At 44.6% G+C, this 10,215-nt stretch overlaps 1 pseudogene; it reads right to left on the bottom strand.

The window, feature by feature from the left end:
- Positions 1-4,001: 4,001 nt before the first annotated feature.
- On the bottom strand, positions 4,002-5,090 carry LOC144763282 (uncharacterized; annotated as a pseudogene).
- Between the last annotated feature and the right edge of the window lie 5,125 nt (positions 5,091-10,215).

The raw sequence follows: 10,215 nt of genomic DNA, 5'->3' as shown, positions 1-10,215 counted from the left end.
TCACGCTCGTCTTGTCGCCCATTGTCAATCACGCGCCTCTCTGTGCCTGGCTGTCAAGTGCCGGCGCCATCCTAGTGCGCATCTTCAGTCAGCCACGGTGTGCTAGCCAACCGAACTGCATTATGGGATGGCATGGTGGGTTAAAGAACCTGTTTTACAAACATGTGTCCGTGCTTGTGAGGAGGTAGTGCACCTGTTGAGGGAGAGAGAGTGTGTTTGCATATGTGCGTGCATGCATGTGTGTGTGAATAAGCACTACCAAGATTTAGTGGGACTAGAGTTTTTATCTACAAATCATTGTTTTCAGCTGTGTTCTAATGGAATCAAAGCAACACTACACCCCCCATAATGCATAGTGTGATCACATAAAAGTACAGAACTGGAAAGAGTGTCCATAATGACCAGCAAGACGGTTTTCACCCTAAGAAGGATGTGCTTCAGTCTCCAGTGCCACGGGCGAGTGGAAACACACACTGTGCTGGTGGAGAAGTAGAAGAAGTACAAGTGTCCATAGAAGAGAAGTAGAGGGGATGCACTCTCCATTCCCTATGCACTCTCCACTCCCTATGCACTCTCCACTCTCCACTCCGTATGCACTATCCACTCCCTATGCACTCTCCACTCCGTATGCACTATCCACTCCCTATGCACTCTCCACTCCCTACGCACTCTCCACTCTCCACTCCCTACGCACTCTCCACTCTCCACTCCCTACGCACTCTCCACTCCCTACGCACTCTCCACTCTCCACTCCCTACGCACTCTCCACTCTCCACTCCCTATGCACTCTCCACTCCGTATGCACTATCCACTCCCTATGCACTCTCCACTCTCCACTCCGTATGCACTATCCACTCCCTATGCACTCTCCACTCCCTACGCACTCTCCACTCTCCACTCTCCACTCCCTACGCACTCTCCACTCCCTACGCACTCTCCACTCTCCACTCCCTACGCACTCTCCACTCTCCACTCCCTACGCACTCTCCACTCTCTACGCACTCTCCACTCTCCACTCCCTATCCACTCTCCACTCCCCACTCCCTATGCACTCTCCACTCTGCACTCCCTATGCACTCTCCACTCTGCACTCCCTATGCACTCTCCACTCTGCACTCCCTATGCACTCTCCACTCTGCACTCCCTATGCACTCTCCACTCCCTATGCACTCTCCACTCCCTATGCACTCTCCACTCCCTATGCACTCTCCACTCCCTATGCACTCTCCACTCCCTATGCACTCTCCACTCTCCACTCCCTATGCACTCTCCACTCCCTCGAGCTGCACTCCCTATGCACTCTCCACTCCCTATGCACTCTCCACTCTCCACTCCCTATCCACTCTGCACTCCCTATGCACTCTCCACTCTGCACTCCCTATGCACTCTCCACTCCCTATGCACTCTCCACTCCATATGCACTCTCCACTCCCTATGCACTCTCCACTCCCTATGCACTCTCCACTCCCTATGCACTCTCCACTCCCTATGCACTCTCCACTCCCTATGCACTCCCTATGCACTCTCCACTCCCTATGCACTCTCAACTCCCTATGCACTCTCAACTCCCTATGCACTCTCAACTCCATATGCACTCTCAACTCCCTATGCACTCTCAACTCCCTATGCACTCTCCACTCTCCACTCCATCTTATCCCGGTCCCAAGGTTAAACTGATGTCAATGAGAAGACCTTATAGACAAAAAGTTTGGTTGGAGAAATCACATTATCAAGCAGTGCTATGGCATCGGTTATTAAATGCTAATATGTTCAATGACGTGAAAGCATTTTGGGATGTCCTCAATGAATTGGAAAAGGGAGGCAATAGGGCCTATACTTTTAATATTATGGAGGAATTTAAGTATCAAACATACGTTTTTTCAATAATAAATTACATAGGAATTCTAATTTATTTTTTCAATACTAATAGCTCTTAGAAAAGGCCTTGAATAGCGTCACAACCACTTAGTCCCAGTATAAAGTCTCCGAGTTATCAAGTATGAGGCAAACTGAAGGAACTGCAAGTTTCATAGGCTGATGTAGAAGAGTTGTCAACGGTTCGGTCCCAAACAGAAGCAATCAGTAAGACGATCCTCAGGACACTGTCCGTAAACAATCAAGGTGGATCTTTTGAGGAAGAATTATAGGTATATACAACTGTACTAAATAAAAAAAATTAATAGATAACATGCCATCTACAGAATACAGCCTTGCTTTTATAACTCTGAGATTTTATAGCTGGGCTACGTGATTGTTACATCATTCAAGCCTCTTCCATATACTATTATGGAATTCAATTATTGCTGTGCCCTTATTGGTGTGCATTGTCTAATGTGGCTGGTCATATCCCTCTAAAATTATTTCATAATTATTCAATTTAGTACTGAAGAAAACAAAATTAGAACTCCTATGTAATTGAGTACTGAAAAAAACTTGGATTAAATTGCTCATTGTACACGCCGTTAAGCCTCTTCATCAATTGAGCATTCATTCGATATATTTCTTTTCCCCCAAAAAATATGCCTATATAATGAAATTGATTGTGGATTGGAAATTATGCGACCACTCATGAATTTTTAGATTTCATTACACAAAATAATTCCTTCAGAAGGTCCCTTGTTGATGTTGTTCAAGAGCAATCTCCCTGAGGGAATTTTTGAATTGCGCTAGTGTTTTTATAGTAGTGGTTGTGTTAGATGTCAAGAATACACTGTATTTTCAAATCTGAGAGCATACAATCTTTCAATGACAGTTACTCACCTTTGCTAGGTCCCTCACTTATAGGGTTACAACTTGCTCGATGTAGTCAAGACATATAATGTTGTGCGTGTTTCTACAACTCGTTGCCTTCATCTTTATTAGTCCAGTTGGTTTGATTGTAGCAAACCAAAGCTAGAACTTTTAGAATTAATAAGGTTGTAAAAAAAAGAAGCCTAAGAGCTGAAACATATTTTCCTAATAACAGTTGGTAAACCCGCTGCCCTTTTTTATTGCATAGGGTACAGCTCTTATAATAATTATGCTCTTTAGATCACACCCCATAATAACTATTATGAAATTTTAGGACACCCATGTGTCTGGCGCACAGATGCCTAATTGTGCCTGTCTTGCTCTATAACTGGTACTATAATATTGCAATTGTATCTATGTAGGTCTTACACCCCTTACGAGGCATTTAAGAATTTTGGGCCGGCAGGAAGCTGCTCCGGAACCTAAGGATAATGTTTAATTCAGTGGTTATGGAGATTAGTTACATGCTCTCAAGGAAACCATACATGTATTTACTTCAGGTTCTTTGTTGTACATTGATGGGAGTTCGGCGTGATCATTATTGGAGGGGATTTGGTTATGGGAGTTCATGCATATGGCTGGTAGGATTAACAAATTAGCTAGATGGGATTAGATACTGTTAATTGTCAAGGGTATGACTTTCAAAGCAGTGATCTTTGGATTGCGGTATGGGCAGGACACTTGCAAAAATACAATAATAGAATACAAATATTTAATAATAATAGCAATGAAGGCAAAAATGCATGTGATTTGGAGAATGTTTTGAGTCTACACCATTTTTTCTTGAAAAGATATAGGAATTGTTCATTTTTGAGACAGCATGCAATCTGATGGTGCAATCCGAGGGTTCAATCCTGCATGAATTTAGAATCTACAAAATACATAATTCTCACCCATCTAAGGCAAAAGTAGATCTTCACCCTGCATCCCAAAAACATTTTTCAAGCCAAGCTAAATATACCATTTGCAGTGTTTGTTCCTAGTCCACATAGTTAGGAGTGCTTTTGTGAATTCATCAAGACTCTGGGTTTTCAAGTGTTTTTCAAGGAGGAGCGGCGTGATTGTCTCACATGGACCATTAGTAATGGTTATAATAAGCAAAGACTGTCTCCCAGTTGGGGAGACTCCCTACAATTCAGAGGGGCCTTGACTGATTCCAGGCCTGTGCGGCTGTGCCTAAACGGCTTGTAAATCTTGAAATCTAGACAACACTAAGCTGTGCCCCTTACCTTCCAGGTCAAAAGCAGCACATTGATGATAGCCAGCAGAGGACAGGGTCCGTTTTCATTCTGGGTAACAATTGGAGTCTTCTGCTCCTTCCACAGTAACCACTTGATGTGATAGACAGACTGCCCAGTGCCGCGCTCCGGCCCCGCCGGCTCCTCCAGACCCTCGCTGACACTGAGGTCCGAACTGGGGTGGGAGGGCAGGTGGGAAGATGACTCTTGGGAGTCCAGGCTGGGAGAGGTGGCTGCAGGGGGAGAGCTGGAAGAAGGAACTTTATGTGGGGAGCTTCCTCCGGGTGTGGAGGGGGGGGTTGGGGACTCACGATGACAGGTGGATGAAGAGGCCCCGGGTGGCAAGAGGGTGGGTAGGGAAGCCACAGGCAGGGGCTTCAATGAAACATCTGCAGAGATTAAGTGGCTGGGCGGGGCAGATCCGGGTTCCAAGGGGTTTGGCGAGGTGGAGAGGGAGGGCAATGTGAAGGGTGGCGACAAGGGGTTGGGCAAGGCAAGCTCGGAACCTGACGAAACAGCCGTCGGGGGTAGGGGTAGGGGTATGCGAGGACAAGCCTCGGAGAACGAGGGGTCTTGAAAGGCAGTCTCTGCAGACTGAGAGGTTTCAACGGTGGTCTTGGGCTCTAAGTGGCTATGATGAGGAGAGGCCGCAGGTGGAGATGGGGTGTGAGAGTCCTCGTAGACGGGCAGTGGGACAGCCCTGAGGGGAAGGGGATTGGGAGAGGCGGCGCTGATGTTCAGCGAAGAGGCCCCGGACGGGGGGGGCTGTGCTCGGAATTGTCCGGGGCTTCTTCGTGCTCCCGCTGCCTAGGGAGCAGGGAGCCGCCGCTGGCCTCGGGGCTTCCGGGAGGTGCCCAGTCCGGGGGTCCGGGACATTGTGCCTCGGGGGCCTCCCCCTGTGAAGGTGCGCTGATGGGGCCGCCCTGACTGTCGTCACAAACGGGTTGCGGCTTCCATGGCTGGGTGCTCATCCTCTCCTCCGGGATGTGGGCAGCTATTCCTCCTCCTCCTCCTCCAGCGAAGTCCGCTGCCTGCTCGCTCTCCATGCGGCTGATCGGAAGGTAAAAATGTCAAGCGGGAGGGGGCGGGAAAGGGGGAGGAGAGACGCAGAAGACGGCCGGAGCAGGAAGACGGGTGCCGGCTCAATGCCGGACCAGATTCGGGGGCGGGAGATAACACGGACGGCGGGAGGGGGGCGGGAGAGAACACGGACGGCGGGAGGGGGGCGGGAGAGGACACGGACGGCGGGAAAGGGGAGGGAACGGGAAACAACGTAACTCCGCCCAGGGAAAAAATCTCGGGAACGCCCCCGAATCTGGTCCGGCCTTGACGGACAGATCCGGCACTCAATGGCTAGCCTCCATTTATGGAGCTAGCCAATGAGAGCCGGGGGACGTTCCCGAAGTCCTTATTGTCAACAAAGGATTTCACCTGCGCTGAAAAGCTGCGCAGAGCGCAGCCTTTCGGCAGGCGAAACCCAAAAACTGGAATAATAGTGGAGTACGACCAGGACAATGGGAATCCCTGCTGACAAGCCACATTAAAACTCTGGTTAAAACTCTTGCCCAAAGAATTGGATTTTGTTTATAAAGATCGGCCGGGACGCCGTCACGGGCGGCAACACAAAAACCGTCTGCACCCGCCCTCGCCGCTCTTTAACGTGGCTGCTGCGTGGTAAACGCAGTGACTGCCAGGGGCGGCACACTGATCCCAAGCATTGCCAGGAGGCTTAAAGAAGAGTTTACTCCAGTTGCCATGGTAACCAATTCTGGGCCCATGAAACTATTAGTATGTAGATCAGTGACATAGCTCATCTTGGCCAGTGCTCTCCGTGGTAGTAGGATCTTAGCATGCACAGCTCTGGTGTTTTCATAAGTGACTGTAAACCTTTAAGATAATATGTGTTGGCAATGCCGCCTGGGTCCCTGTTTATTTTTCATAACATTGATGCAAGGTTTCTGTAGTTTTTTTACCTTGCATGCAGCACTTTATACTAGGTCATAATATGAAATTAGTCATTTCTATCTGAGTGGATGTGTTCAGGTTGTGGGTCGTTGCGCACGACTCGTGACAAATGAAAGCTTTGGAGTTGGAGTGTTTTTCACAATCCTTGGCCTCTCAACAAAGAGCAAAAATTGATGGTCATGTGTGTCAACTGTAAATACCATTTTATTCAAAAGTGTGTGAAGGAGGTACATGGTTAACAGTGCCAAAGGCAGCAGCTGCTCCTCCACTATGGCGTAGCAGCACCCCCTTCCAGCAGTAAAACATAAAATTAAAATAAAACGATAATAAACCGGGGTTTATTATCATTTTCGTTTGTGTGCAGGGTCTTGGGGGCTGGGCCAGGGGCGATAAAAGGCACCCATGGGGAGTGGTATGCACTGTTATCGGTGTGCATGACTGTTTGGCCATCCTGATAAACAGGCATGCACGCTTTGCATGTTCCCCACCCAGGCTGCATTACAGCCTTGGTGGAGAACATGCCCTGTCCCCCAGTTCCTGACTGAGTGCCACAATACGGCACTCAGACCAGTCACAATGCTGCATTGCAGCGTTGTGATTGGCTCAGGGGAGCTCCAGTGCTTAGCAATCGCCAAGCTGCTTTGCAGAGTTGTGATTGGCTATGGAGAGCCTGAGTGCTTCCTGCTTCCTGTCAGAGCAGAGGGACGATGAGTAGTGACAACGAGAGACGTGGCGATAAGGTACATTTTATATGTTTATTTTACTACCCCCTGCCCCCCCCCCCCCTGTCCCAGCAACCCCGATTTGTGCCAACCGAAATTGGTCAAAGACAATAAGCATGAATTTACTTGCAAAAACGAGCCACACATTTGGAAGCTGGATGTTGTTCACACACACATTCTGAAACCATAGAAATGTCACTCATACCAGGGCTTTAAATGGCCAGGTACTGTCTGGTACAGAGTAACTCATAATTAAACGAAGAAGAACACAACGGCGGACCTTCCAGTCTGCACCTCATGCTTGGTTTCGTAAAGTTATAAGTCCTGTGCACAATTACTCTGACACCTGCTGTTGTTCGGCGCCCCTGTGAACCAGATCCTTTGTCAATGTTCATATCTTGTGCTGTTTTGTCTGTTTTTTCTGTGTTGTTGTTGATTTGTTCTTTTGTGTCAATTGGTTTTCAGCCATTTCCTACTGTGAATGGAACAAAACGCGTTGGCTGGGCAATATATGTAAACAAAGAGAAAGCAATGAAAAAAGAGGAAATAAAGATTTTGAAACAATAAGTTTGATTGGACTTCTCTACTTGGTGCACCTCCATTTGCATTATTGACAGAGTATCTCATAGTTGCCAACGGTCCCGTTTCTGCTGGACAGTCCCCTCAAGTTGGAGACTGTCCCAGGTAATTCACTATCCAGGGGCAGTCCCGGCAATTTTTGACAGGACAGAAGGCTCCAATTATGCCTCTCAATCTTTACTACTCAAATTAACAGCAGTCAATCAAAAAACAGTAAACATTAAAAACACTACATTTCCCATGAGGCTTTGAACCACGCCTCTCTCAACCACCAATCAACAGTGACCAACATATACAAAATAGAAAGGCACCATCTTTCTGCCTCTTTCTATGCTGCTCCACAGTCAAGGTAAGTGCCTCTCTATTTTGCATATATTTTATTATTGGACATACGACGTGCTTGATATAATTTGTTTTAATATATGGTGATTACTTGCTGCGGCGTAAAGCGCCTTCTGTTTTGCTGCTGGCATTGTTTTATCTTGCAGGTGCACAATCTGTGCTTCCCGCATGGTCACTTATTCATAGACCGCTGTGCGGTCTTTCTCCCTGGTTAGGTGTTGGCACATGTTGCGCCTTTCCACTACAATTATTTGTTAGGTTTATCACCCTTTTTCTCTTCCTCTGCGGCTTCGCCGCCACATCGCGTCTCGAGGGCTCCTCACGCAGCAGCATTGGAAATAGCCCCTCCAGGGAGCGAGATCGAGTGTGTAGCCCAATTAGGCTACACGTGCGTAACCTCAACGGATGCATGCACGCATCTCTTTGTATGCGGAGCAGCTTCCAATTAAGATAGCTGGAAGCCGCCTCTCCCCAGGCTGGAAGAAAAGGGGATTACAGGAATTTGCCGGTACCGGGTCTCCCAAAATTTTAATACCCTCAAGAAATTTTTTTCTTTTTACAAAGACTTTGCACTTTTCCTATTTCAGGCTCATAAATATTATCCTGATTACTGCTCCAGTAGGCTGCTAGGGAATCCACCCTCCTTAAGTCCTGTAGCTGACAGTGTTGGTAGCTTTTGGCTTTCCTGGGTAAACAGACATAATATCGACTACAAAATATCGAATGGACATAATATCGAGTACAAAATATAGGCTGGACAAAATATCGAATGGACAGAATATAGACATCAAAAATATCGTTTTGAAGGTAAGTAATGTAATATCGAATGTTAAAAATATAGAAAGTTAAAATATCGAAGTATATAATATAGGTTATTAAAATTATCGAATGTTTAATAATATCGAATATTTCATAGTGTTTGTTATGTTATTATATGTGTGAAAAGTGTGTATTTATGTTATAATTAATTTTAATTAATGAATTTTGGTTTTTTAATTTTTGCGTAATTTAATTCTGTAGCGGGTTGTGGGTTTATAGGGGAATAGGGTGGGAAGTAATTTAATTATAATTAATTAAATATGTAAATTTATATATTGGTATTCATTTTTAATTAATTGTTAATTAATTTATATTTGGTAATTAATTACATTTTAATTGGCAATTAATTTTAATTAATTGATTAATTGCTAATTATGTTAATTTTACTAATTTGTTTTCTGTAGCGGGTTGTGGGTTTATAGGGGAATTGGGTGGGAAGTAATTTATTTATAATTAATTAAATATGTAAAAATATTTATTGGTATTTTTTTAGAATTAATTGTTAATTAAATTTTTATGGGTAATTAATTAAATTTTAATTGCCAATTAATTTTTTTAATTGATTAATTGCTAATTATGTTAATGTTACTAATTTATTTTCTGTAACGGGTTGTGAGTTTATAGGGGAATAGGGTGGGAAGTAATTTATTCATAATTAATTAAATAATTTAATTTATTTAATTGTTTTTAATTTGAATTAATTGTTAATTAATTTTTAATTGTTAATTAAATAATTGTTAATTTGTAATTAATTTGAATAGATAACTAATAGTAAAAATTCATTGTAATTTGTAATTTTAATTGATTAATTATTATATTATATTAAATTGGTAATTACTTGTAATAATTTTTTATAAATATTAATTTATACTGTTTTTAAATAATATAAGAAGTATTTACTTTCCCTACTGTTGCACTCTCTGGAGTGGGAATAGTAATTTTTACCCCTACGCTATCCAACGCTTTCCCTACTGTTGCACCCACTGGAGTGGGAATAGTAATTTTTACCTCTACGCTATCCAACGCTTTCCCTACTGTTGCACTCTTTGGAGTGGGAATAGTAATTTTTACCCCTACGGTATCCAACGCTTTCCCTACTGTTGCACCCACTGGAGTGGGAATAGTAATTTTTACCACTACGCTATCCAACGCTTTCCCTACTGTTGCACCCACTGGAGTGGGAATAGTAATTTTTACCTCTACGCTATCCAACGCTTTCCCTACTGTTGCACTCTTTGGAGTGTGAATAGTAATTTTTACCCCTACGCTATCCAACGCTTTCCCTACTGTTGCACCCACTGGAGTGGGAATAGTAATTTTTACCCCTACGCTATCCAACGCTTTCCCTACTGTTGCACTCACTGGAGTGGGAATAGTAATTTGTACCCCTACGCTATCCAACGCTTTCCCTACTGTTACTCTCACTGGAGTGGGAATAGTAATTTTAACCCCTACGCTATCCAACGCTTTCCCTACTGTTGCACTCTTTGGAGTGGGAATAGTAATTTTCACCTCTGCGCTATCCAACGCTTTCCCTACTGTTGCACTCTTTGGAGTGGGAATAGTAATTTTTATCCCTACGCTATCCAACGCTTTCCCTACTGTTGCACTCTTTGGAGTTGGAATAGTAATTTGTACCCCTACGCTATCCAACGCTTTTCCTACTGTTGCACTCTCTGGAGTGGGAATAGTAATTTTTACCCCTACGCTATCCAACGCTTTCCCTACTGTTGCACTCTCTGGAGTAGGAATAGTAATTT

This window comes from Lissotriton helveticus, chromosome 1_1 (genome assembly GCF_964261635.1).
Source record: "Lissotriton helveticus chromosome 1_1, aLisHel1.1, whole genome shotgun sequence".
NCBI lineage: Eukaryota > Metazoa > Chordata > Amphibia > Caudata > Salamandridae > Lissotriton > Lissotriton helveticus.
The sequence above is the reverse complement of the archived record's forward strand: the minus strand, read 5'-3'. Positions and strand labels throughout refer to the sequence as shown.